The sequence below is a fragment of the Tamandua tetradactyla genome, chromosome 5 (genome assembly GCF_023851605.1).
Source record: "Tamandua tetradactyla isolate mTamTet1 chromosome 5, mTamTet1.pri, whole genome shotgun sequence".
In the NCBI taxonomy this organism is placed as follows: Eukaryota; Metazoa; Chordata; class Mammalia; order Pilosa; family Myrmecophagidae; genus Tamandua; species Tamandua tetradactyla.
In genome coordinates, this window is record NC_135331.1 from 86,423,116 (window position 1) to 86,449,223 (window position 26,108).

The 26,108-nt window shown below is 40.4% G+C and overlaps 1 non-coding gene and 1 pseudogene across 1 annotated transcript; both read right to left on the reverse strand.

Moving 5' to 3' along the window:
• Positions 1-15,167: 15,167 nt before the first annotated feature.
• LOC143685387 (U6 spliceosomal RNA) lies at positions 15,168-15,274 on the reverse strand. Its single transcript, XR_013176627.1, has one exon. It is a non-coding gene; the product is annotated as a U6 spliceosomal RNA (small nuclear RNA).
• An 8,157-nt stretch (positions 15,275-23,431) lies between these two features.
• Positions 23,432-25,266, reverse strand: LOC143682593 (eukaryotic translation initiation factor 2 subunit 1-like; annotated as a pseudogene).
• Positions 25,267-26,108: the final 842 nt, after the last annotated feature.

Here is a 26,108-nt window from a genome sequence, read left to right on the forward strand (position 1 = left end):
TATAGAAGTGGAGATACATGGAAATCCTGGGGAATATTTTCCTTTAAAGAGGAAGGACTTGATTTATCCCAATGCCATGGAGTCTTTTGCCCTTTCCCCATCTCTCCCTTTTCCTGCCTGGAATGGAGCTGTGATGTCTAAAGTTGCAGCAGCCATCCTGTGTTCCTTTTTTTTTTTTTTTAAACTTTTTAATTGTATAATAGAACATATATACAAGGCAAAGAAAGAAAAAAGTAATGGTTTTCAAAGCACTCTTCAACAAGAGACATCCCAGAGTTTTTCATGGGCTACCATACCATCATCTCACATTTTTCCTTCTAGTTGCTCCAGAATATAGGAGGGTAGAAGGAATAAAATTTTTTTAAATCATCACAGTCAACTATTTTTTTTGTGAAAAATAAAATATACCAGAAAGCAATAAATTTCAAAGCACAGCACCACAAATAGTTGTAGAACAGATTTCAGAGTTTGACATGGGTCAATATTTCACAATTTTACTTCTAGCTGCTCTAAGATACTGGAGACTAAAAGAAATGTCAACTTAGTGATTCAGCAATCATATTCATTTGTTACACCCTAACTTCTCTGTATAACTCCACCATCACCTTTGATCTTTCTATCCCACTCTTTAGGGTATTAGGCTATGGCCATTCTAACTTTTTCATTTTTTTTTTTTAAATTTTTTTATTAATCAAAAAAAAAGAAAAGAAATTAACACAACATTTAGAAATCATTCCATTCTACAAATGCACTCAGTAATTCTTAGTATCATCACATAGATGTATGATCATCATTTCTTAGTACATTTGCATCGATTTAGGAAAAGAACTAGCAAAAGAGCAGAAAAAGATATAGAATGTTAATATAGAGAAGAGAATTAAAATAATAATACTAATAAAATATATATATATAAAAAGGAAAGAGAAAAAAAACAAAAGATACAAACACACAAACAAACAAACAAAAAACCATATTTCAGGTGCAGCTTCATTCAGTGTTCCAACCTAGTTACATTACACTTAGGTATTATTGTGCTGTCCATTTTTGAGTTTTTGTATCTAGTCCTGTTGCACAGTCTGTATCCCTTCAGCTCCAATTACCCATTATCTTACCCTGTTTCTAACTCCTGCTGGTCTCTGTTACCAATGATATATTCCAAGTTGATTCTCGAATGTCGGTTCACATCAGTGGGACCTTACAGTATTTGTCCTTTAGTTTTGGGCTAGACTCACTCAGCATAGTGTTCTCTAGGTCCATCCATGTTATTACATGCTTCATAAGTTTAGTCTGTCTTAAAGCTGCATAATATTCCATCGTAGGTATACGCCACAGTTTGTTTAGCCACTCGTCTGTTGATGAACATTTTGGCTGTTTCCATCTCTTTGCAAATGTAGATAATGCTGCTATAAACACTGGTGTGCAAATGTCCGTCTGTGTCTTTGCCCTTAAGTCCTTTGAGTAGATACCTAGCAGTGGTATTGCTGGGTCGTAATCCATTCTGCCATTCTATGTCTTTTGATTGGGAAATTCAGTCCATTAACTTTTAGTATTATTACTGTTTGGATAATATTTTCCTCTACCATTTTGGCTTTTGTATTATATATATCATATCTGATTTTCCTTCTTTCTACACTTTACTCCATACCTCTCTCTTCTGTCTTTTCGTATCTGACTCTAGTGCTCCCTTTAGTATTTCTTGCAGAGCTGGTCTCTTGGTCACAAATTCTCTCAGTGACTTTTTGTCTATAAATGTTTTAGTTTCTCCTTCATTTTTGAAGGACAATTTTGCTGGATATAGGAGTCTTGGTTGGCAGTTTTTCTCTTTTAGTAATTTAAATATATCATCCCACTGTCTTCTAGCTTCCATGGTTTCTGCTGAGAAATCTACACATAGTCTTATTGGGTTTCCCTTGTATGTGACAGATTGTTTTTCTCTTGCTGCTTTCAAGATCCTCTCTTTCTCTTTGACCTCTGACATTCTAACTAGTAAGTGTCTTGGAGAACGCCTATTTGGGTCTATTCTCTTTGGGGTGCGCTGCACTTCTTGGATCTGCAAATTTAGGTCTTTCATAAGAGTTGGGAAATTTTCGGTGATAATTTCTTCCATTAGTTTTTCTCCTCTTTTTCCCTTCTCTTCTCCTTCTGGGACACCCACAACACGTATATTTGTGCGCTTCATATTGTCATTCAGTTCCCTGATCCCCTGCTCAAGTTTTTCCATTCTTTTCCCTATAGTTTCTGTTTCTTTTTGGAATTCAGATGTTCCATCCTCCAGTTCACTACTTGTAGCTTCTGTCTCTTTAGATCTACCATTGTAGGTATCCATTGTTTTTTCCATTTTTTCTTCTTTGTCCTTCACTCCCATAAGTTCTGTGATTTGTTTTTTAAGATTTTCTATTTCTTCTTTTTGTTCAGCCCATGTCTTCTTCATGTCCTCCTTCAATTTATTGATTTGGTTTTTGAAGAGTTTTTCCATTTCTGTTCGTATATTCAGCATTAGTTGTCTCAGCTCCTGTATCTCATTTGAACTATTGGTTTGTTCCTTTGATTGGGCCATATCTTCAATTTTCCGAGCGTCATCCATTATTTTCTGCTGGTGTCTGGGCATTTGATCAGATTTCCCTTGGTGTGGGACCCAGCTGGTTGAAAGGTTTTTCTGTGAAATCTCTGGGCTCTGTTTTTCTTTTCCTGCCCAGTAGGTGGCGCTCGTGGTGCTCGTCTGTCTGCACGGCAGTCGGCCCGGGAAACCGCGGGAAACCCGCGTGGAGGCGGGGGTCGCTGGCCACCGCGGCTTGGGAGCGTGCCGGTCCTAATTGCCCAGCTGGCCCGAAACGCCAAGCGTGACGGGAGGGCCCCGCTATCCAACGTTCCCAGTCAGACCGGGGAGCCACGTGCGTGGAGGGGACCCCAGTCGCCAGCCGCCCCGGCCGGGAAAACGCGCGCCCCTCGGGTATCTCACCGCATCAGATTCTCCCTGCCCGTTCAGCTGTTCCAGATTGGGGTACGCTGTCTTTTTGGTCTCTGTCGTGACTCCGGGAGCTGTTTCGTATTGTTTCTGTTTCTTTAGTTGCTTTTCTGGAGGAGGAACTAAGACCCACGTCTTACTAAGCCGCCATCTTCTCCGGAAGTCCCAACTTTTTCATTTTTGAAGGGGCTGTCAATACTATGGGGTAAGGAGATGGAACTAGCTGATGTTCCAGAGAGGCTGGGCCCTGTTGGTTTCAAGATTTATCTGGTCTAGGGACCCATCTGGAGGTTGTAGTTTTCTGGAAAGTTACCCTAATGCATGGAACCATTGAAGAATCTTATGTATTACCTTAGGTGTTCTTTAGGATTGACAGGAATGGTTTTGTTTGGGGTTTGGCAAGTTATGATATATAGCAATGTCTAACTGAAGCTTGTATAAGAGTGAGCTTCAGAGTAGCCTCTCAACTCCATTTGAACTCTCTCAGCCACTGATAATTTATTAGTTACACTTATTTTCACCCTTTTGGTCAGGATGGAATTGTTGATCCCATAGTGCCAGTTGATCCTATATTGCCAGTGAGACTTTTATCCCTGAATATCATGACAAATGTAGGGGGGAAGGAAATGATTTCATTTACAGAGTTTGACTTAGAGAGAGTGAGGCCACATCTGAGCAACAAAAGAAGTCCCCTGGAAGTAACTCTTAGAACTACCTATAGGCAGGCTAAGATTCTTTACTACCTGCATAAACTTCACAAGAGTAAGCCTCAAGATCAAGGGCTTGGCCTATTGATTTGGGTGTCCCTAATGTTTGACCTAGTATCAGGGGATTCCCTTATAGTACAGTTTTATAGTTTCATATTTTTACTCCCACCCCTCAAGGGACTTTGCAATGTTTTTTTATTTTCTTTTTACTATATTCTAGGATATATCCAGGCATTCATTAAGCTATACAGAATTAAAGGCCCTCATTCTTATTCTGGGCTCCCTGTGTTTCAGCTTTTCAAATGAGCTATCCAGACAAGTTGAGTTACATTATGTGCTATGGAAAATTTATGTTCCAGACAAAAGAAACATTTCTTCCTTTGGTCTCAAAGAATAGGTGCAGTTCTAAAACATAGACAATGTCTTCCTTACCCCTGTGCTCTGAATTAACTTAATCCTGACCTGATCAGCTTCATTCTTATCTCAAAATATCAGGATATAGATATATAAAACAACTTCTCAAGATCCAGAAATAGTAATTACCACTCTGAACTAAATATGTCTGCTATAAGAGCTTACAATCTAGGCCACTGTTTTCTTATAAGCCTTTTTAAAGTGAAACCATACTATGATTGCTCTTTCATTTCTGGCTTATTTTGCCTCACCAAATGTCCCATAGGTTCATTCACATCATCGCATGCCTCATGACTTCACTCCTTTTTGCAGCAGCACATTATTTGGTTGTATTTGTACACCATAATTTGCCAATCTACTTCTCAATCAGTGCATCCTTCAATGATCTGCATTCATGAGGCATAATATATAAATGCCCAAACTCCACAGTCCATCAATACTCTCAATTTTAGATAATTTCATAGTTCCCAAGAAAAAGATAACCAATAAACATGCCCTCACCAAACAGAAAGTCTATACTTCCCCTTAACTCTTGTCCCTCAACCCATTATTTACCCCTGCTGTTGCTGTGATACTGCTGATGTTTTCTTATTAAACATAGCCCATAATATGCAATAGCAGTTTTCCCCCTGTACTCTGGATGTAAACACTGTTTGTATATGAATCATACTTTGGAAATAGTTCTTGCAAGAACTTGTTTATATTTCTAATGTTAATCAGTGGGGCACATAGGTCTATACAACCCCTTTCAACCCTGTTCACCTTCAATATGGAAATAATACTCATAGACTTATGAAAGAACTGCCTTCACTTCTGTCTATTCCCTTACTTTGGAGTTCAACCTCATTAGCTTCACCCATCTCTGGCTTCTATGTATCTTTAAGTCCCCTATATTCTGTAGGATGAGCCTCTGATTTTACCTTTACCATGGTCATAAAATTGGGGTCATACAGTAGCTATCCTTTTGTGTCTGGCTTATTTCACTCAACTTTATGTCCACAAGGCTCAACCATCTTGTCACGTGCTTCAGGACATCATTTTGTGTTACTGCTGCATAATATTTCATCATATGTAGATACCACATTTTGTTGATCCACTTGTCTGTTAATGGGCATTTGGTTTGCTTCTATCTTTTGGTGATTGTGAATAATGCTGCTATGAACAATGGTGTGCAAATGTCTGTTTGTGTCATTGCTTTAAGCTCTTCTGGGTATATACCAAGTAGTGCTATTGCTGGGTCATAGGGCAACTTGATATTTAGTTTCTTGAGAAACCACCAAACAGTCTTCCACAGTGGCTGCACCATTATACATTCCCACCAGCAGTGCATAAGTGTCCCAGTTTCTCTATATCCTCTCCAACACTTATGCTTTCCTGTTTGTAAAATAGCAGCTGTTCTTTTAGGGGCAAGGTGGTATCTCGTGGTTGTCTTGATCTGCATTTCCTTTATAGCCAATGAAAATGAGCATGTCTTCATGTGCTTTTGAGCTCTTCAGAAAAATGCCTATTTATATCTTTAGCCCATTTTATAATTGGGTTGTTTATTCTTTTGTCTTTGAATTGTATGATTTCTTTGTGTATACAGGATATCAAACTTTTGTCTGATAAGTGATTTTCAAATATTTTCTCCATTTGACTTGGCAGCCTCTTCGCCTTTTTGACAAAGTCTTTTGAAGAGTAGAAGCATTTCATTTTGAGGAGTTCTCATTTATCTATTTTTTCTTTTGCTGCTTGTGCTTTGGGTGTAAACTTTAGGAAGCTACCTCCTATTACTAGGTCTTGAAGATGTTTCCCTGCATTTTCTTTCAGAAGCTTTATTGTGCTAGTTCTCATATTTAGGTGTTTGATCCACTTTGAGTTAATTTCTGTATGGGGTGTAAGGTAAGGGTCTTCTTTCATTCTTTTGACTATTGCCATTCAGTTCTCTCATCCCTATTTTTTGAAAAGCCTGTTTTGTCCCGGTTTCGTGGATTTGGGGGCCTTCTTTAAAATTAGTGGACCATAGATTTGGTGGGCTATTTCTGCACTCTTGATTTTATTCCATTGGTCAATACTTCTGTCTTTGCACCAGTGCCATGCTCTTTTGACCACTGTAATGTTATAATAAGTTTTAAAGTCAGGAAGTGTTAATCCTTCCACTTTATTTTTTTAGGATACTTTTAGCTATTCAGGTCTCTTTCCCTTCCAGATGAATTTGGTAACTAGCTTTTCCAAATCCTCAAAGTGGGTTATTGAAATTTTGATTGGTACTGTGTTGAATCTGTAGATCAATTTTGGTAGAATAGACATCCTTTAACTATATTTAGCCTTCCTATCCATGAGCAGGGAATGTCTTTCTACCTATTTAGATCTTTGATTTCTTTTAGCAATGTTATGTAGTTTTCTGTGTACAAGTCCTTTACGTCCCTAGTTAAGTTCATTCCTAAGTATTTGATTTTTTTAGTTGCTATTTTGAATGGAATTTTTCCTTAGATGACTCCTCTGTTAGGTCATTCCTTGTGAATAGAAATGTTATTGCTGTTTGCACATTAATTTTATATCCCACCACCTTGTTGAATTTGTTTATTAGCTCAAGTAACTTTGTTGTAGATTTCTCAGGATCTTCCAAGTATTATATCATGTCATCTGCAAATAATGAAAGTTTTACTTCTTCCTTTCCAATTTGAATGCCTTTTATTTCTTTGTCCTTCCTGATTGATTTAGCTAGCACAATGTTGAATAATAGTTGTGACATAGGGCATCCTTGTCTTGTTCTTGATCTTAGGGTGTAAGTTTTCAGTCTCTCCCCATTGAATACAATGCTGGCTATTAAGTTTTCATATATGCCTTTTATCATATTGAGGAAGTTAATATGATTATTATTATTATTGGCATGGGCAGGCTCCAGGAATCGAACCCGGGTCTCCAACTCGGCAGGCAAGAATTCTTGACACTGAGCCAGCATTACACTGCCCAGAAGTTACTTTTGATTCCTATCTTTTGAAGTGTTTTTATCAGAAAAAGATGCTGAATTTTGTTGAATTCTTTTTCATCATCAATCAAGATGATCATGTGATTTCTCCCTTTCAATTTTTAAATGTGCTGTATTACATTAATTGATATTCTTGTGTTGAACCATCCTTGCATTCCTGGGATAAACCCCACTTGGTTGGGTTGTGGTTTGTAATTCTTTTAATGTGTTGTTGGATTCAATTTGCTAATATTTTGTTGAGAAATTTTGCATCTATGTTCATTAGATGTCTTGCAGTTTTCCTTTCTTATAATATCTTTTCCTGGTTTTGGTATTAAAGTGATATTAGCTTCATAAAATGAGTTTGGAAGTATTTGTTTTTCCACAATTTTTTGGAAAAGTTTGAGCAGGATTGGTGTTAAGTTCTTTTTGGTATGTTTGGTAAAATTCCCCCTTGAAGACCATCTGGCCTGGGCTTTCCTTTATAGGAAGATTTTTTTATGAGTGATTGAATCTCTTTACTTGTGATTGACTTGGTGAGATCTTCTATTTCTTCCTGAGTCAGTGTAGCTTGTTTGTGTATTTCCAGGAATTTGCCCATTCACATAAGTTGTCTAGTTTTTTGGCATATAGGTGTTCCTAGTATTCTCTTATGATTTTTTTTTATTTCCTCAAGGTCTGTAGTAATACCCCCCCCACCATTTCTGATTTTGTTTATTTGCATCCTCTCCTTTTTTTCTCTGTCAGTCTTGCTAGTGGCCTATCAACTTTATTTAATTTTTCAAAGAAGCAGCTTTTGGTTTTATCTGTTGTTCTTTTGATCTTCCATTCATTTAACTCTGCTTTAATCTTTGTTTCTCTTCTTCTATTTGCTTTGGGGTTAGTTTGCTGTTCTTTCTCAAGTTCCTCCAGGTGAGAAGTTGAGTCCTTGATTTTCCTCTTTCTTGCTTTCTAATATAGGCATTCAGGACAGTAAATTTCCCTCTCAGCACAGCCTTTGCCACATCCCGTAAATTCTGATATGTTGTATTCTCATTTTCAATTGTCTCCAGATAGCTACTGATTTCTCTAGAAATTTCTTCTTTGACCCACTGGTTGTTTAAGAGTATGTTATTTAATCTCCATACATTTGAGAAAGTTCTCGTTCTTTGGTTGTTATTGATATCTAACTTCATTCCACTGTGATCAGAGAAAGTGCTTTGAATAATTTCAGTGTTTTTAAACTTATGTTTTGTGCCCCAAAATATGACCTTTCCTGGAGAATGTTCCATGCACACTAGAGAATAATGTATATCCTGGTGTTTTGAGGGTGTAATGACATATATATATATGTCTGTTAGATTTAATTCATTTATTAAGTTGTTAATTTTTCTACTTTTTTGTTGATTTTCTGTCTGGTTGTTCTATCTATAGAGGAGAGTGGCATATTGAAGTTTCCTTCTATTATTGTTGAAGCATCTATCACTCCCTTCAGTTTTGCCAATGTCTCTCTCATGAACTTTGGGGCTTCTTGATTGGGAGCATAAACATTTATGATTGTTATATCTTCTTGGTGAGTGACCCTTTAATTACTATATAGTGTCCTTCTTTGTCTCTAATGATGTCTTTACATTTAAAATCTATTTTGTCTGATATTAGTATGGGTACTTCTGCTTTCTTTTGTTTACAACTTGCGTGGAACATCTTTTCCCATCCTTTCACTTTCAATCTGTTTGTAACCTCATGTCTAAATTGAGTCTCTTACAAGCAGTAATTGCAAGCTGGATAATATTTCTTAATCCATTCTGCCAATCTATGTCTTTTAATTGGTAAGTTTAGTCCATTAACATTCAAAGTTATTACTGAAAAGGCATTTCTTGAATCTATCATCTTATCTTTTGGATTTTATTTGTGAGATCTATATATTCTTTTCCACCTTTCTCTTTTTATCCTTTAAGTTACCTTCACTGGTATTCCTCAATTCTGTGCCCTTCTCCAGAACTCCCCCTCCTGCCTTTTTTTTCTGAGTGGACAGAACTCCTTTTAGTATTTCTTGTGGAGCTGGTCTCTTGTTGACAAGTTCTTTCAGGATTTGTTTGTCTGTGAACTTTTAATCTCTCCCTCAGTTTTTAAGGACAATTTGACTTGGTACAGAATTCTTGACGGGAAGTCTTTCTCTTTAAGGATCTTAAATATATCATACCACTGCCTTCTTAACTCCATAGGGCCAGTTGTGTAGTCTGAATTTCGTCTTATGTGGTTTCCTTTGTATGTAGTAGATTGTTTTTCTTTTGCCACTTTCATGATTTTCTGCTTCTCTTCAACATTTAACAGACTGATTAGTATGCTTCTTGGGGAAGGCCTATTGGATTTATTCTATTTGGAGTTCATTGAACTTCTTTGACTTGCATATTTATATTCTTTATAAGGGTTTGGAAGTTTTCCTTCATTATATCCTAAACTAATCTTCCTAGCCCTTTACTCTTTTTTTTTACTCCTTCTGGGACACCAATAATTCCTATATTTGCTTGCTTTGTTTTGTCTATCATTTCCCTGAGGTCCATTTCAAATTTTCCATCTTTTTTGCCATTTGCTCTTTTGAGTGTACAAAATCAGTTGTCTTGTCTTCTAGTTCACTTATTCTTTCTTCTGCCTCTTCAAATCTGCTGTTGTGTATCTCTAGCATATTTTTTATGTATAGCTCTAGCATCTTTAATTCAGTGATATCTGTTATATTTCTATTTACTCTTTCAAATTCCTCTTTATGCTCTTGTAGTGTCTTTTTGATCTTCTTTATGTCATTAGCCATTCCATTTATTTTATTTAGTAGAGTTATATAAACATCCTTGATTAGTTGTTCCAACATCTGTGTCTTCTCTGGTGTTTTAATTTGGTCTTAGGCTGGACCATATCTGTCTGCCTCATGATATGCTTAGTGATCTTCTGTCTTCACAGCATGTAAACATATTAATTGGTTTACTTTGGAAGTTGATTTTGTTCAGTAGTCTAAAGCCTTGTGTTTGCTGGATGGATGTGGAGCAGGATGCAAGGCACGGTGCAGGGCACAACAGTGTGGTGATGTGTTGCAACACAGGTATAGGCACTAACAGGTTTGGGTTTCTTTTTGGGATGATGAAATTTCCTGGTGGTATAGTATTGTTGCTTTGCAAAACATTGTGAATACACTAAAAACCATTAAACTGTACACCTTCAAATTACAAATTTTGTATTGTGTGAACCTCAAGAACTACAACTGCAAAATAAATTAGGCTATAGAAGACTTGCTAATACCAATAAAACTGTCTCTATCATCTATCTATCTACCTACTTATTTTCTTCCCTCCTTTCCTCCCTCCCTCACTGCCTCCCTCCTTCCTTCTTTCTTAATATCCTTCTTCCTTCTCTCTTTCAAAGAATTAATCCATAAAATAAGTCTCAACAGAATTAAAGACTTTATTTCATACAGAATCCTATAATTTCAATGCAATAAAGAAGTTAGATACTGAAAAAAGTGCCCCCACCAAGTGATTTGTGTTGAAACTTATGAAAAGAAACATTCCCCACAATCTAAGGTTGAAAGCAGGAAATAACAAAACATTTAGAAGTGCAGAACAATGAAAACACCACTTATGAACATTTAAAAATTTATGTCGTAAAGTGCATTTATTAGCATAATTGCATCTTTTAATAAATTAACAAAAAATGGAGATGATATACAGAACACTAAATTGGTTGAGAAGACAAGCCTCTGGCAGTGATGATTAAGATAAGATAGAGAGACATCATGACGGAGATTATGGAAAAAAGAGGTGTTACAGTTAATTTGTCCACTGTATATGCAATATTAACAAATAGTGAGAGATGCAGAAAATCTTGAATCAGTTGCACATTCTGGGAAATTATTACACATCAGGAAAATAGGGGGTTTTGAGACTCCTTCGCACTCCTTGTTCACCTAACACATCCACTGTCAAGATGATCCTTCCTACTTTAGAGAGTTCAATGAACCTTCAGTACATTAAGTTTTGTGGGAGATTTCATTTGTTTTCTTTTAAATTTTTTTATCAGTTATATAAACTTGCTTTCATAGCCCCACTGATACCTTTTTCCGCCTGTAAAGATGGTCTATGAATATATGTCAGTATAAATACACTGTAAGTTTTACTATTAGGAAACCTTTTTTTTTTCATTTAACGCTTTTCATTTAGTGGCAGGACATCCAGGGATGAGTTAAAGTGATGAAGTGAGGACCAGTTGCTGTGCATGTGGCTCTCTGTCTGGACTTGCTGTTCTGTCCCACTGGTCTGTCTACCCATAGACCAGTGTCACAGTTTCAATGACATGGAGTTTATCAAGTATTTTTACCTTGTCAAAGCTAGACACCCACTCTACAATTTGGTCTTCTTTTTCAAGGATTTCCTGATTATTCTTACTTAGTCATTTTCTCTCACATAAACTTTACCAACTTATCTAACTTGAGAAAAAAGAAGTTGTTGCTGTTTACATCAGGTGGTGTGAAATGTAGAAATTAACTTTGTGAGACAACTTTGTAATTAGCCTTCATTTCCAAGAAAATTCTATGTCCTTCCATTTGTCCCAATCCATTTTGTAAATTTCAGGAATGTTTTAAACTTTTTCCCCATGTAAATTTGCACACTTATTCTGTTCTTTCATTTAATAAAAAACATTTTTGTTGCTAATGCATGTGGGTTAGCCCTTCATTACACATCTAACTTTTTATGGTTTGTGCATGAGAAGGTGATCCTTGCCCACAGCTCACTGGGGGTCCCTGGACCAGGACCTGACAATCCCTGATATAAGGGATAGAAGCTAATGATATGGAATGTAGACAGCCTAATGTCATGGCTCTGTAGATTATTTCCTTTTGGTATCCTCAGCGTTGAGTAAACTCTTGTTTGAGATTTCTGGTCTGGTGTCTACAATTTGGGCATGCCTGGAGAAAGGTGCAAGTGAAAATCAGGACTCACTGTTTTGGAGGTTCACTGGGCTAGAGTGTGGTGATGATGCCTTCTTTAATTCTGCACTGCACTCAAGATTGGCAGGCCTGGGGTGACTGACAAGTCATTGAACTTTCGTGTAAGACCTGATGTAGGAGGTAGCATGCTGTGCCTGAAGTCTACATGAACAATAATTCAGTATCAGAGATTCTGCTGGTCCATTCCTGTGCCTATTAGAGGTGACCTCCCCAAGAGCTCTACAGAAGAGCTTTTACTCTTTGCTCTTTTACAGAATGACACTAAGACATATAGATTTTCAGTGACTTGTCCAAGTTCACACAAGCAATTAAGTGACAAATCAGGATATAAAACAAACCTTTCAGTTATACCTCATTGAATTAAATTAAAATTCACTAATGCATACTGATTTTACCTGGGCACAAAAAATCAGTAAGTGTGGAATACAGGAAAGCTTTTCTTTACTGCAGAATGCCAGCTAATGTAAGACTGGAGTTTCCAAACCATTGTTTTGTGACCATGATAATAATATTTGGTATTGGCAAGAATCATCCATAAAAATGTCTAGGTGGAAGTTTGGTCAAGAACACAATATCTACATACTTCAAAATATCTTGTCACAAGTCACTTTTCAGTTTCAAGGAGGAAGAGTAACTACAGTGGAAATACCTGGAAGTCACAGCTTTAACTAAGTGGCCAAACTAACCTCACCTAAGGAGCCAAACTGACTTCATGGGCTCCTGATGGGAAGCTCTGAGAAAGAGACAGCATCACTGCTATAATATTCCTGTCCCAAAGGCATCACTCACCTCAGGTGTAACTTGAATCAAACCAAGAGAAAACATCAGACAAACTTAAGTTGAAGAACTTTGCAAAATAAATGGCCTGCTCTACAAAAATATCAAGGTCCTGAAAGACTAAGTCTGAGGAACTGTTCTAGATTAAAGGAAATTAAAGATACAGATAAATCCATGCAATGTGTGTTCCTGGACAAGATCCCAGACTGGAGATAATTCATGTAAGGGACATTGTTGACATAATTTGAGAAATTTGAGTAAGGACATTAGTATTGATTTTAATCATTGTGCTCTGATTATGAAAGAATGTGCCTATTTTTAGGAAAACACACTGAAATATTTAAGAGAGAAGGGGAAGTGATACATACAACTTCCTATCAAATCCTTACATGTATAGTAAATGTGGCAAACTGTTATTAGTTGGTGATTTGGGGGAGAGGGTATATAAAATTTCCTTCTACAAAAGTTTCAACTTTTCTCTAAGGTTGAAATTACATTGAAATAAAAATGGTAAGGAAAAAAGTCCTTCTGACTTTAGCACCACGCCATAATTTATTAAGCACAAGTTTTACTAGCCAAAATTACTGGCTATTTGTCCATGAATGCTTTGACCCTTTCTTGAAATCATTTGTTTCAAGTCTCCAGTTGTTAGAATGTCCTTAAAATTCTTCGTTAGTGTGGTGGGCAATGGTGGCTCAGTGGCAGAGTTCTCACCTGCCATGCTGGAGACCTGGGTTCACTTCCCGGTGCCTGCCCATGTTAAAAAATAAATAAATAAATAAAATTCTTACCTGGTGTTTGGAGTCCCTCTGAAAAGAAAATGTTCAAGTTCAGAACTTCCCTATCGAGAAACTCTTGAACTTTCAAAAAAATCAGTGTAACATATACCACAGACATTAATCAGTAATGCAAGAAGAAAAAGTCCAACAGAGAGAGGAAATACCTTTATTATTATTGTTTTTTACTTCAAAAATGTCCCCATTGTGGCTGCTCTTCTATTATGCAACATCATGGGGAAAGGATGGCTCCATGAAACTTGAGAAGAAAAATCATGATGTGGAGCCATCTTCATTCATCATGACTCCCAACCCTTCCAATGTGCCCATGTTCCTTGTCAAGCCATGGACTGTGAGCCTTTCCTTCTGAAAACCTCAGATAGAGCCCAGACTCTCACTAAGAGCTGATCCATGCAGAAGCAAGACATTACTCCATGGAGGGTAGGAGAGTGGAGAGAGAGAGAATGAGAGAGAGAGAAAGGTGAGATGTTGGGGCTGCGGCAGAAGGAATAGTAGGAAAGAAAGAGGTTAGAGGGAAATTAGTTTCCAGTAGTGAAGGTGGAGGTACATGAGTTAGCTAGGGTTCTTTAGGTAAACAGAGGGAAAAGAAGCTATCTGTAAATAATGAGAATTTATACAATGGCTATGCACAAATCCAAATTCTATAAGGCAGGCTGCAAGCTGGAAATTCTGATGAAGGTTTTCGATGAATTCTCCAGGAGAAGTCAACTGGTAAAAGTAGGGATAAAAGTTGTCTCTTCTGATTGAAGTCACCATTTCTCCTTTTAAAACCTTTAACTGATTGCGGAAGACACTCTCTTTAGTTGATTATAGATGCAATCAGCTATAGACATAATCAATTTACTAATGATTTAAGTCCAAAAAATGTCCTGGCAGTAGCATTGAGGCCAGTACTTGCTTGGGGAGATAACTGGCCACCATCACTTGGCAAAGTTAACATCTGAACCTAACCATCACATTCCACCCCTTGTTAACTTGGCACCTATACACATCACATTAAACTATACTTAATCTCTAAATGAGAAGCAGTAACAGAAATTTTTTTGCCTAACAATACTCAACTATCCTGCATACTACCAGAAATCCACTAAATCTCTCCAGAATAAAATGCAAGTCTTTGGGTAATATTCACTCTTGAACTTGATATCCTAGAACTTAAATACTATGGCACAAACAGTGCAACTTATGTCATATGATAAAGGGATAAGATAGAGAAGAAAACAAAGATATTTCCTTTATGTACAAATACAAATATACTCATAACAAAACAAGGAAGAAATATTCACACCATCACGGTCCTCATTTCTGTAATTGATCACGTGGTGGTAGTTCATATTTATCACTACCTTCTTCCACTACTCATTCCATGTTCCCTCAGCAAACACCTCACCTGGCCATGGTTCTTTGCCTGGTGGCATGACCAAACCTTCATCCCTGAAGTTTCTGGGCCATAGGTAGTCCTGCCTGGATTTTGTTGTGCAGTTTTCCATTGAGTTTAATCGCAGGGAGTGGTAGTAAATAAAAGACACCATAGGAGATCTCCTCTATTGCAGGAAAACTCTTTATCTTTATTGTGTAATTCCAGTCCTATTTCCCTTTCATGAATTTGCATGTCATCCTTGTGCAGGGACCATGCTAATTGTCTGTGTATAATTCCAATTATAGTATATGTGCCACTAAGGCAAGCACCCTATTTCCTCTTGATAGTCAGGATCAATCACCCCAACCAGCACAGTAACCCCTTTCTTTGTCCATTGATTCAGAGTCATGAGGAGCACAAAGTGGCCAGGTGGCAGCTTAACTTCCAGGTCAATGGAAACATTGTTGTGTCTTCTGGTGGAAGTATTCCTTTTGAAACTAAGATCTGTAGACCAGCAGAACATAAGGTTTCAGGAACAGAAAGCAAAATCTTTCCATTGGATCACTAGGGGTAATAGTGAGTGGTGCCGCTGCCATTTCTACTCCTTGATTCCTGGACCGATGAATCCTGGCTACGAGAGTGGACTGATTCAGAGCATACACGGCCTCCTGAAGAACATTGCCCCGCTTACAAAGTGTTGATACATACTTGGATTACCTCCATGAAGATGTGACATACTCGATTTGGGGTGTGAGGTTTTGATTAGATGGAGCTGTGACTAAACCCACTCCAGGTGGGTCTTGATCCAATCAAGTTTCCACCCTACAATATTGGATCAGAGCTAAAGAAATGACTGCCCTTACAAGATTGGATAAGGATTAACATGTGGGTTTTCTGGGAGTACATAATGGTTTCAAACTGGCACATGTACCAACTGCCTTACACTGTATGTTACCCTGCCTGGGAAGACCTTGCTTCTGATATGCTCAAAGCTAATTCATCCTTTGTCTTCTGACAACACCTCACCCCAGGTCACACCGAGGGGCCCCTACAGGCCCAGGAGCTCCACCAGGCAGTTGTTACCTCAGCTCCTTTCTGGGGAGGACCCTGCAGCTGCCCAGCTCTGGGAAGTTTCATCCCTCCAGATCAGGTTCCCCTGAGTCCTGAATCAGGGTCAACTCCTTCCCTTCCTACAGCCAAGTCAGAGTGTTGGTGGCAGGGAGGAGCCAAATGCTGGGCCACTCAAGGGTGTGATGGCCTTCAGGGCCCTTGTCAGGTCACTAGGACCCTGGGGAAACAGATGCAAGAGAGGGAGAGCAGAGAGATCAGGTAAGGGCAGAACCCCACCCCCGCCTCTCCACTCCAGATCCCAGTCTTTCTCCACACATCAGTGCTTCCCCCTCCCTAGCCCCCAGGACTTCCAAAAACCTGGGCAGAAAAGAGTCAGATCCCCACAACTGCATCAAGAAAGTCTGTCCTCAGGTGACCCCACTTGCTTTCCCACTGGAGCTTTAGTGCTGGCCCCGTGCAGGACTGTGATATGTGTGGAGGTCCCTCCTGGAATGCTTTTCCTCAGATACCTGCACAGCTCAGTTCCTCACTTCTTTCATGTTTGTGCAGATGTCACCTTCTTGAGGTCTGCCCTGACCACCCTATTTAAAAGAGCTGCCTCATCCATTTTCTTGAACAAAAATTCTGCTTTGCATCAATTAGCCCCTCTATATATCCTATCATTTTCCAACATACTGTATAGGTTTCTTTTTCCAGAGATGGCTAAACAGTTTCTCACATCCCACATGCACTTTTGCAGTGTGACCTTGCCATCCCCTCATCCAGAGATCAGGCCTGAGGAGCCTAGATGGACAGACAAAGCCCTGCTGTCCCGGTGCCTACAGTCTGACAGGAAAGACAGACAGTAAATAAAAACATAATACCAATAGTGAATTACATGGCACATATTCCCATTATCAACTGTTGGGTTATCCCAAACAATCCCAAAAGAAAACAAGGTTTTCCTGTGTCTCTTTCAGTGGGTGACAGGCACCGCTGGGCAGCTGTCCTGTGCCATGAGACATGGGCTAGGGTTGCAGCATCCAGGCCTGATGGGCCAGAGCCACCAAGAGGCCTCTGGGCAGGGCTACCATTGGCGCTGCCTGTGGGGAGTCCCCTGGGTCTGTGTGCTGGGGTGTCTAGGCTCCCCTCCACCTGCGGCTTCATGTGGCTTGACTGTTCCCAAATGACGCCTGTTTTAAGAAGCCAAGTCAGAAAATACAAGACACTTCAGGGCAAACCCTCAGAAGTAAAGCAGTCACCTCCTGTTCTCCCCAGCTGGGTGGCCAGACAAGGCTAGTAACATCCTGGTGCAGGGAGTGGGACCCTGGAAACTCCCAAAAGTTCAGGTCCAGGGTTGGTCCTGTAGTGTCGGCCTGGGTACCTGTGCCCAGTACCCTGGAAACCCCTCTCTAAACACGACTCCACAGGCTGCCCTGAACCAGCCCTTTCCATGCTGCTCCCCTCCCTGGCTTCTTCCTCTCCTTTTTGGCCTTGAACCCCCTGTTTTCCCTAAAGCCTTGCTCTCTTCTCTTCTGCAGGAGCTGCCCATCTGTCTTGGACCTAACGCCTCAGGTACCGTGGTTGGACACTCAGCGGACAGGTTCCTGGGAGGAGGTGCTGCCCCTCCAGAAGCAGCTGCAGAAACAAGAGATTCAGGAGGCCTCGGTCCCATCCCGGGAGCTGAGGGGTGGGTATGGGGCACCCAATATACGTGTTGAGTCCACGCAGCACCTGGGAACCAACTGTTGTGAGGAGACCTCAGTCTGCCCTGAGGCCAAAGTCCCAGGACACTCAAGGGGGAAAAATATCCATTTCAGCGTTGATTTTGGGCAATACTTCAGAACCCAAACTTGACCTTGTCCAGCTGCGGGGACCTGAGGGAGACCCTGGGGAGGTCCTGGCTGAGGAGGTGGAAAGAACAGCTGGGGTCATCCATCCTCAGCCCCAGGGCCACACGCGCCCCCCCCTCCCCCGCTCTGCTCAGGATCCTGCCCGGGAGAGAACAGGCTGTGCCCTGAGCCCTGCAGAGGTGCTCACCCGGGGGCTGGACGTCAGTGGAGGCAGGAAGAGCCTCTGAGCAGCCCCGGGCTCCAGGCGCCAGGCTCGGGGTGGGGCGGGAGAAGAGGACGGGAGAGCGCTGGGACCTGCTCTGCCTCTGAGGTTTCCATCCCTACCCTCAACGTCTTAAAGGAAACTCCAGAGCGAGCGAGCATATCAGAAAGGTAGAAGCACATACTTCTACTCTGTTTCTTTTCTGTGCTCCTTCTTGGAGTATCAACAACAATATTTGTACGTTTTATTATTTTTTTAATGTTCAGGGGGGTTACATGAGAAAATGGTAACGCTCAACTCTGGCAGAAACAGAGTTCTTGATGAGCCTGGGAAACAGGAGACTTTCCGCTGTACAACCTTTAGAACATTTTGAATGACATTTTCAAATATACATTACCTTAGAAATCCCCTTCATTTGCAAGACGCTTTGCAGCTCCCGTCTGGTTTCCACAGCTGTGGTCATGGGACGGCTGGAGTCACATGGGCTCTGCCCGGTGGTCCTGGAGCCCTGCTGGGGGGTCAGACCTCAGAGCCTTTTTTTAAAAAATGAATTTCTCTTAATTTTTATTGATAAAACAAACCAACATACAAGCATGAACATTCTTAATACATGAACATTCCATGTTTGGTGTGCAATCAATAGCTCACAATATCATCACATAGTTGTATATTCATCACCATGATCATTTCTTAGAACATTTGCATCACTCCAGAAAAATAAAGAAAAAGAAAAAAGAAAAACTCATACATACTATACCTTACCGATCCCTCTTGTTAACCACTAGTATTTCCATCTATCCAATATATTTAAAACTTTGTTCCCCCTATTTTTTTTTCTACACCCCTTACTACTCCCTTTCATTGATCAGTAGTATTTCAATCTATTCAATTTGTTTTAATATTTGTTCTCTCTATTATTTATTTATCTATTTATTTAATTTTTATTAATAAAATAACCAACATACAATGTGAACATTCTTAATGTATGAACATTCCATACTTATTGTGCAATCAATGGCTCACAATATCATCATATAGCTGTATATTCATCACCATGATTATTTCTCAGAAATTTACATCACTCCAGAAAAAAGAAATAAAAAGAAAAAAGAAAAACACTCATACATACATACATACCCCTTTCCCCTTCCTATCATTGACCGCTAGTATTTCCTTCTATTCAATTTATTTTAACATTTTCTCTCCCTATTATTTATGTATTTTTATTCCATATTTTTCACTCATCTGTCCATACCATAGATAAAGGAAGCATCAGACTGGGTGTTTTCACAATCACACAGTCACATTGTGAAAGCTGTATCATTACACAATCATCTTCAAGGAACATGGCTACTGGAACACAGCTCTACAGTTTCAGGCAGTTCCCTCCAGCCTCTCCAATTTACCTTAACTAAGAAGGTGATAGCTATATAATGGGTAAGATTAACCTCCAGGAAAACCTCTTGACTCTGTTTGAAATCTCTCAGCCATTGACACTTTATTTTGTCTCACTTTGCTCTTCCCCCTTTCGGTTGAGGAAGTTTTCTCACTTCCTTGACGCTGAGTCCCAACTCATTCTAGGATTACTATTGCACCTTGCCAGGAAGGTTTACACACCTGGGAGTCATGTCACATGTAGAGAAGGGGAGGGCAGTGAGTTTGCATTTCGTGTTGGCTGAGAGAGAGAGGCCATATCTGAGCAGCAGAAAAGATTCTCTGGGGGTGACTCTTAGGCCTAATTTTAAGTAGGCTTAGCCTATCCTTTGTGGGGATAAGTTTCATATGAACAAACCCCAAGATTGAGGGCTTAGCCTAATGATTTGGTTGTCCTCACTGCTTGCCAGAAAAACAGGAATTCTCCAAATGGGGAAGCTGAATTTTCCCAATCTCTTGCCATTCCCGCAAAGGGACTTTGCAAATATTAATTGTTATTCACTGTTCAAATCACCCTGGGATTTTATTGGGGCAACTTACTCCAAACCTCAGAGTCTTAAACCCTGTAGCTCCCTGGCCAGGAAGCCCATCTTCCAGGCATCATTTCCCTCCCTTAAAGGGCAAGACCGTGGATGATGAGGTCTGGATGGAGACAGACATGGGGCCAAGATAGCAGGTCTAACTGTGTGTGGAAAGGGTGAGTCTGCCCCAGTGCTTGGAGAGAGCGCGTCTTCTGCCCTGTTGTCCAGGGAGAATACTGCCGCCCATTCTTTGGAGAGGTTGGAGCAAATGTCCTGAGGATTGTGCAGAGTCTGGCCGCCACTCCCATGCTTTGAGCAGAGCCTGGGAGACATCTGGAGGCTCAGAGAGGGTGGAGCCTTCCCATCAGTGTTCAAGGACAGGTGGTGCCTGGGCACGCATTTGGAAGGGGTGGGGCTGCTGTTTCATCAGGGTCAGAGGAGAAAACATGGTTCCATCGATGACTCTCATAGCTGTAAATCTGATGGAGTATGTCCTGCAGGGTTTCAGAATTGTTTGTGACCTGTAAGCTCTATTTTCCTTTCAATTTATGCCGATAGGAATGGGCATGCTTATCCTAGTCCTGTCCCTCCATTGTATTTTAGAGGCAGATAACTTGTTCTCTAGGTTGCACAAGTCCACAGACTGAGGGAAATTATGCCACAGAGAACCACAACCACAACCGATTTTGATGACAGTTTATACTTAGCACTGTTTATCGAAATCACTTAAGGCTTTTGGAATGTTGTGATAGAATGACTTTATTTTGCATATAGGAAGAACACGTCTTTTGGGGTTCACAGAGAGGAATGTGGTAGTTTGAAGCTGTATGCACCCCAGAAAAATACGCTCTTAAATTTAATCCACTCTTGTATGTAGGAACTTTCAATGAGGTTACTTCAGTTAACTTGTGGCCCACCTCTCTGAGAATGGATCTTTATCCTGTAACTGGAGTCCTTTATAAACAGAATGAATTCAGACATTAAAGAGAGAGAGCCACAGATGGGGAAGGCAGAAGCTGAAATGAACAAATTTGGAATAGAGGGGGAGAGACCATGTGCCTTGCCAGGTGACAAACTAAGGACTAAGTTTGCTGGAAGCCAGTCCCAGAACTCCAGCCTTTGGGAAGAAAGTATCAACTTGATGATGCCCTCATTTGGACAATTTCCTGGCCTCAAAACCATGAACAAAAAAATAGCCATTGTTTAAACCACACCATTTCATGGTATTTGTTTAAGTAGCCTAGGAAACTAAAATACTTCCTTTGGGCTTCTTCCGGCCAAATACTGAGAACAACAGGGAAACTAAGGCAGGACTGTACCTCCACTGAAGGCTGACTTAGATGCATTTACTGAATTTTCCTGCCCTGCATTTGGATGTTTGCAACCCACCTTCCTCCTCTCTCTTCTTCACTTGAAGGCACTGTTGTAAATGAGTCTGATGGCTCCCCAGCTTTCTCTGTCTGTATCCCATTTAATCTCACAGGTGCTTGTCCAAATAAAATTCTTGCATGTTTCATAGTATTTGGGTGTCAGGAACCTCACTAACACAAGTATTATCACGAGTGCTCCAGGAAAATAGGCAGAAAGGTGGGGATTTGGGACTGGCTCACTCACTGCCTTGCAGGCAAGAGGACACCTCCTCATTGGTAGGGGAACTCAGAGAGTCCATGGCACAAGGGGACAGTTCATCCGATAAGGATTTCACTGATGGGTATCTGAGAAGATGTTCTGTTGTGGGGGAATGCTGAGGCAAGTGATGATAAAAACGATTGAAAAATGACAAGAGTGGTTGCCTACAAAGACGGTGGAGTTGGTTACTGCTAAGTTGTATTGCTGCTCTATAGAAGGAAAATGAGAACCAGAGGTTGTTAACCAGCAGATGCTAGTTAAGTGTGAGAGCCTCTGCAGGAGCTTATCAAGAGGCCTTCATCATCTGATGACGAAGGGTAGAAAGTGTGGTCTGGCAGGCTGAACATATAACTGTAGGGCCATAGACCTCCAGAAACATTCAGTGCTCATCAAAGCAGGTCTGTGATGTGAAACTGTGAGCCTTGGTGGGGAAAGGCTACGATTTTGCAAACTGGAACAGGTTTATGCTGATCGTTATTCTCCCAGCCTTCTGGGCATGCAGAGCAGACTCCCCCTTCTCTAATCAAGTTAGCACTTCCACCATACTGGGAGATGCTGCGGAAGTCTCACCCCCGTGGTGAAACAGTTATGCCACTTTGGCCCTGCTTCTCCTCCTGTCCTGGTTGCCAGTTCAATAACGAGGGTTAAATCCCAGCACAACCTGGTGGGGAAGCAGTGGAGTTAATAAAGTGGAATTAGGGGGTGCATGGGGGTTCAGCAGTAGAATGCTCGCCAGCCATGAGGAGACTCAGGCTTGATTCCCAGTCCATGCAGCCACCCCCGTATCCCATCCCACAAGGGGGAAATAGACTTGACACCTAAATAATTCCAGGAATTAGATGGGATGTGTAAGGCCTGGACTGGTAGCCTCTGGCTAGAAGGCCCCCACCCAAAATAAACCCTTGAACATCTGGGCATACAGCTGTTCAAACTCAGCCAATCAGGACCTGCCCTGACAAACAAAGGACCCCCACTGCGCACAGCCCGTAACTATGTCCCCCCCTGGCCCCCCCCCCCCCGCCCTAAAGCGCGTGAAACTCCTAACCTACCACAGGAGGCCCTGTAGGCATCGTCAGCACCCCAAGTAACTAGCCTATATCTAACCCTGCTGCTCATAAGGGGGCGCGACTTCCCTGGCCCGCACCCTGAGCACCCAGACCCAGGAACCTTGCCCTGGGACAATAAACGTTTTTAACTCGGACTCAGTTTCTCTGATTTTTCAGTCGGCTACCATCTAAAACCTGACAGGATGTATATGAAGGAACCAGAAGAGTACATATGGATTGGAATTTGAGGGCTCTTGATTAAGAGTCCTCCAGTGTCAGCCTGGATAAACAGAAACTCATTGGTTTGTGGGCACTTCTTTCTTTTTTTTTTTTTAATATCATAGAAATTTATTTAATTTTTGCTTGAGTGTATTTTATATAGAGGATTGGGATTGTTTGTTGCGGGTGCCCCTGGTAAACTCCGTAGAGGCACTGAACTACCAAGGGGTGCCAGTTTATGCACATTGGAAATGGAAATCACAGGTCAGGTTTAAGGATTGTTTTACCTTAAATCTGTCTCCAGTGAAATTTGGTTGCTCCCTTAAAAAAATGCTCAATCTGTTGAAGCTACTGTTGAAACAGCTGACATTTAGGAGGACATTTCATGTTACAGTCTGCTAAACATTTAATTACTTGGAAATTAAAAATGTTTGTTTTGAAGTTTTCAATAATGCAAAACTTTCAAGTCTCAGACTGCACAGCTGGAAGTCCTGCTTTATGTTCCTTAAATTGGTCTCTGTTTCCCACAAAGTCAATCCTCAGTTTTGGCTTCTGTTTCTTCTGCATCATCATCTCCATCCACTTCTGCAGTTTCTCTCTCAAGCCTCTCCAGCTGCCATGCAAGTTCGGTTTCATCTGTTCTGTAATCACTTTGGGCTGCATTTGAACACTGATGACAACCCTTTGTCCTCAGTCTTTTCTTTAATAACAGCCATAGCTTGATTGAGGACAGAGAGACCTTCCGTTCTCTCCAGGGTTGTTGTAGTCATCACATATCGAGGAGGAGCTATTAGATTAATCTTGGTGGGCATGGTTTCTGTGGAACAATTCAAACCTGTTCTCAGGGCTTCTTTCATTGGCATCAATGCCTTCATAACCATGACAAGCCACTTCAATATCTGCTCTAGTTTTCAGAGCTTGTGGGGTCAAACGCCTATTAATATTGCTATTGAGTACTTCCCATTCACCTTCGTTCAAATCTAAACTCTCCAGAAGAGATGGTCTGAGACTGCATGCTTAAATGCATCATAGCACCATATCCGGCCTCTTGTACTTGTCATCTGAGATGCAGGCAGTCGGCTGGAACAAGCTCTCCAGCTGCTTGTTTTTGGTGTATCCTAAAACCTCAGCAACATCACAAAGAATGCTGAAGACAGTTTCGGATTTCGTGAATTTGTCTTCACATTTTATTGCTTCCTCTGGAGAAACTCTTTTTTCTTTCAAATCAATATAGCCTTTTTCTTTATCTATTCTAATGATAACCACACATTCATTCCTCCCAATTCAGATGAGTGTGCTTATTTATAGATGGAATATGCCTTTTGGACAACTCACTAAGAGAAATCATGCCTTCAAGGTTGTTGTATTCCAACAAGCGGACATAAGCCCCCATTTCAGCAATGGGCTTTTTTTTTTTTTTTACCCCAAGAAAATATTTGTTTATTATTTAAAATATGTAATCAGAAAAAAACAGTTAAAACAAGAAACCCAAACAAACAGCCTGGAAGTCGGAAGTGGAGTCAGAGGTAAGGAAAAATGGTTCTGAGGACTGATGCTTTCATTTTAAGCCTGAATTCTATCTAAACTTATGTATACGCATTTTTTTAATTAAAAAATATTTTTAAAAGATGACAACATACAAAGCGAACATCCTTACCATATGATCATTCCATTCTTAGTATATAGTCAGTAACTCACAATATCATCACATAGTTGTATATTCATCACCACAATCACCTATCAAAACATTTGCCTCAATTCAGAAAAAGAAATAAAAAGAAAAAAGAAAAAAATTCATACATATCATACCCCGTGCCCCTTTCCTTCACCAATGACCAGCATTTCAGTCTAAAAATAAATTTATTTATTTTTAATTTTTTTAATTTTTAAATTTTTAAAAAATATGAGAAGAAAGAAACACAAGCAATTCTTAACATATGACCATTCCGTTTTACATATATAATCAGTAATTCACATCATCACATAGTTGCATATGCATCATCATGATCATTTCTTAGAACATTTGCCTCAATTCAGAAAAAGAAATAAAAAGACAACAGAAAAAATTCATACATATCATACTGCTTGTCCCTCCCTTTCATCGTTCACTAGCATTTTAATCTACTAAATTTATTTTAAAATTTGTTGCACCTGTTATTTATTTTTAACTATATGTTTTACTCATCTGTCAATAAGGTAGAAAATAAGCATCAGACACAAGGTTTTCACAATCACACAGTCACATTGTGAAAGCTATATCATTATGCAATCATCTTCAAGATCAGCAATGGATCTTACATTCATCATCACTACATCTTCCATCTCAAGAAACTGGTGTTGATAAAACCTACAACTTAAACCTGGCATTCTGAGGAATGTGTCTGAATTCTGTACCAGGGACCCGTGCTGCAATCTGTAACTGGGGAGATGAGACTTGTTCCACCTGTACTAGCCACCGATCTGCACCAGCCACCTGGGCACTTTTTTCGGACACATGTTTATCAAGGGTCCTAGAGCCTGGGGCAAACTCAGTGCTGGGGCGGCTCTGTGTAGACTGGAAAATCAAGTAGATAAGAGTCAGTTGCCCTGGCAGATGTTGGAGGATGTAATAAAGAGGCTGAGGCAAGTGTGGATATATTATATGAGGCCAGAAAACCCATGAGAGGGCCAAGTTCCATGAGAGGACCCAGAGGACACACCTTTTCCCAAAGCCATCAGGAATGGGCTGTTGAGAGAGAAGGCATCACAGCAAATTTTGAGGTCTTGTTCTCTGAAGGCGGGTGATGAGGGTAGAGGAAGGTGGTTACAGAGTTACCATCCATGAGGATAGTTACTGTACATGAGGATGGTCAGGTCTGTGAAGAACTAGAGGCCAAGTGGTGGCACCTAATCCCCAGAAACCAGGAGGCCACAGTTACCATAACAACCCTGGAGGAGCAGGCAAAGGAACTTGATCTCAGGTTGTTGTGGAGAAGGTTAATAGGGCAGGGTGTCTCTGGGCCAAAAGATGCATGGCCAACAAGGGGGCTGCTTAAGGTTTACCATTAAAAAAATAATGAGAAGAATTGAGCATGAGGCTGAGGGTGACTGTCTCCATAAAAATTCATGATTTTCCTGCTGAGTTCTCAGACCTGATCCAATTTTCAGATTCAGAATCCCTGGCTGAATCATATCCCGAAGAGGTAGGTCCCTGTAAACCATGGCACATG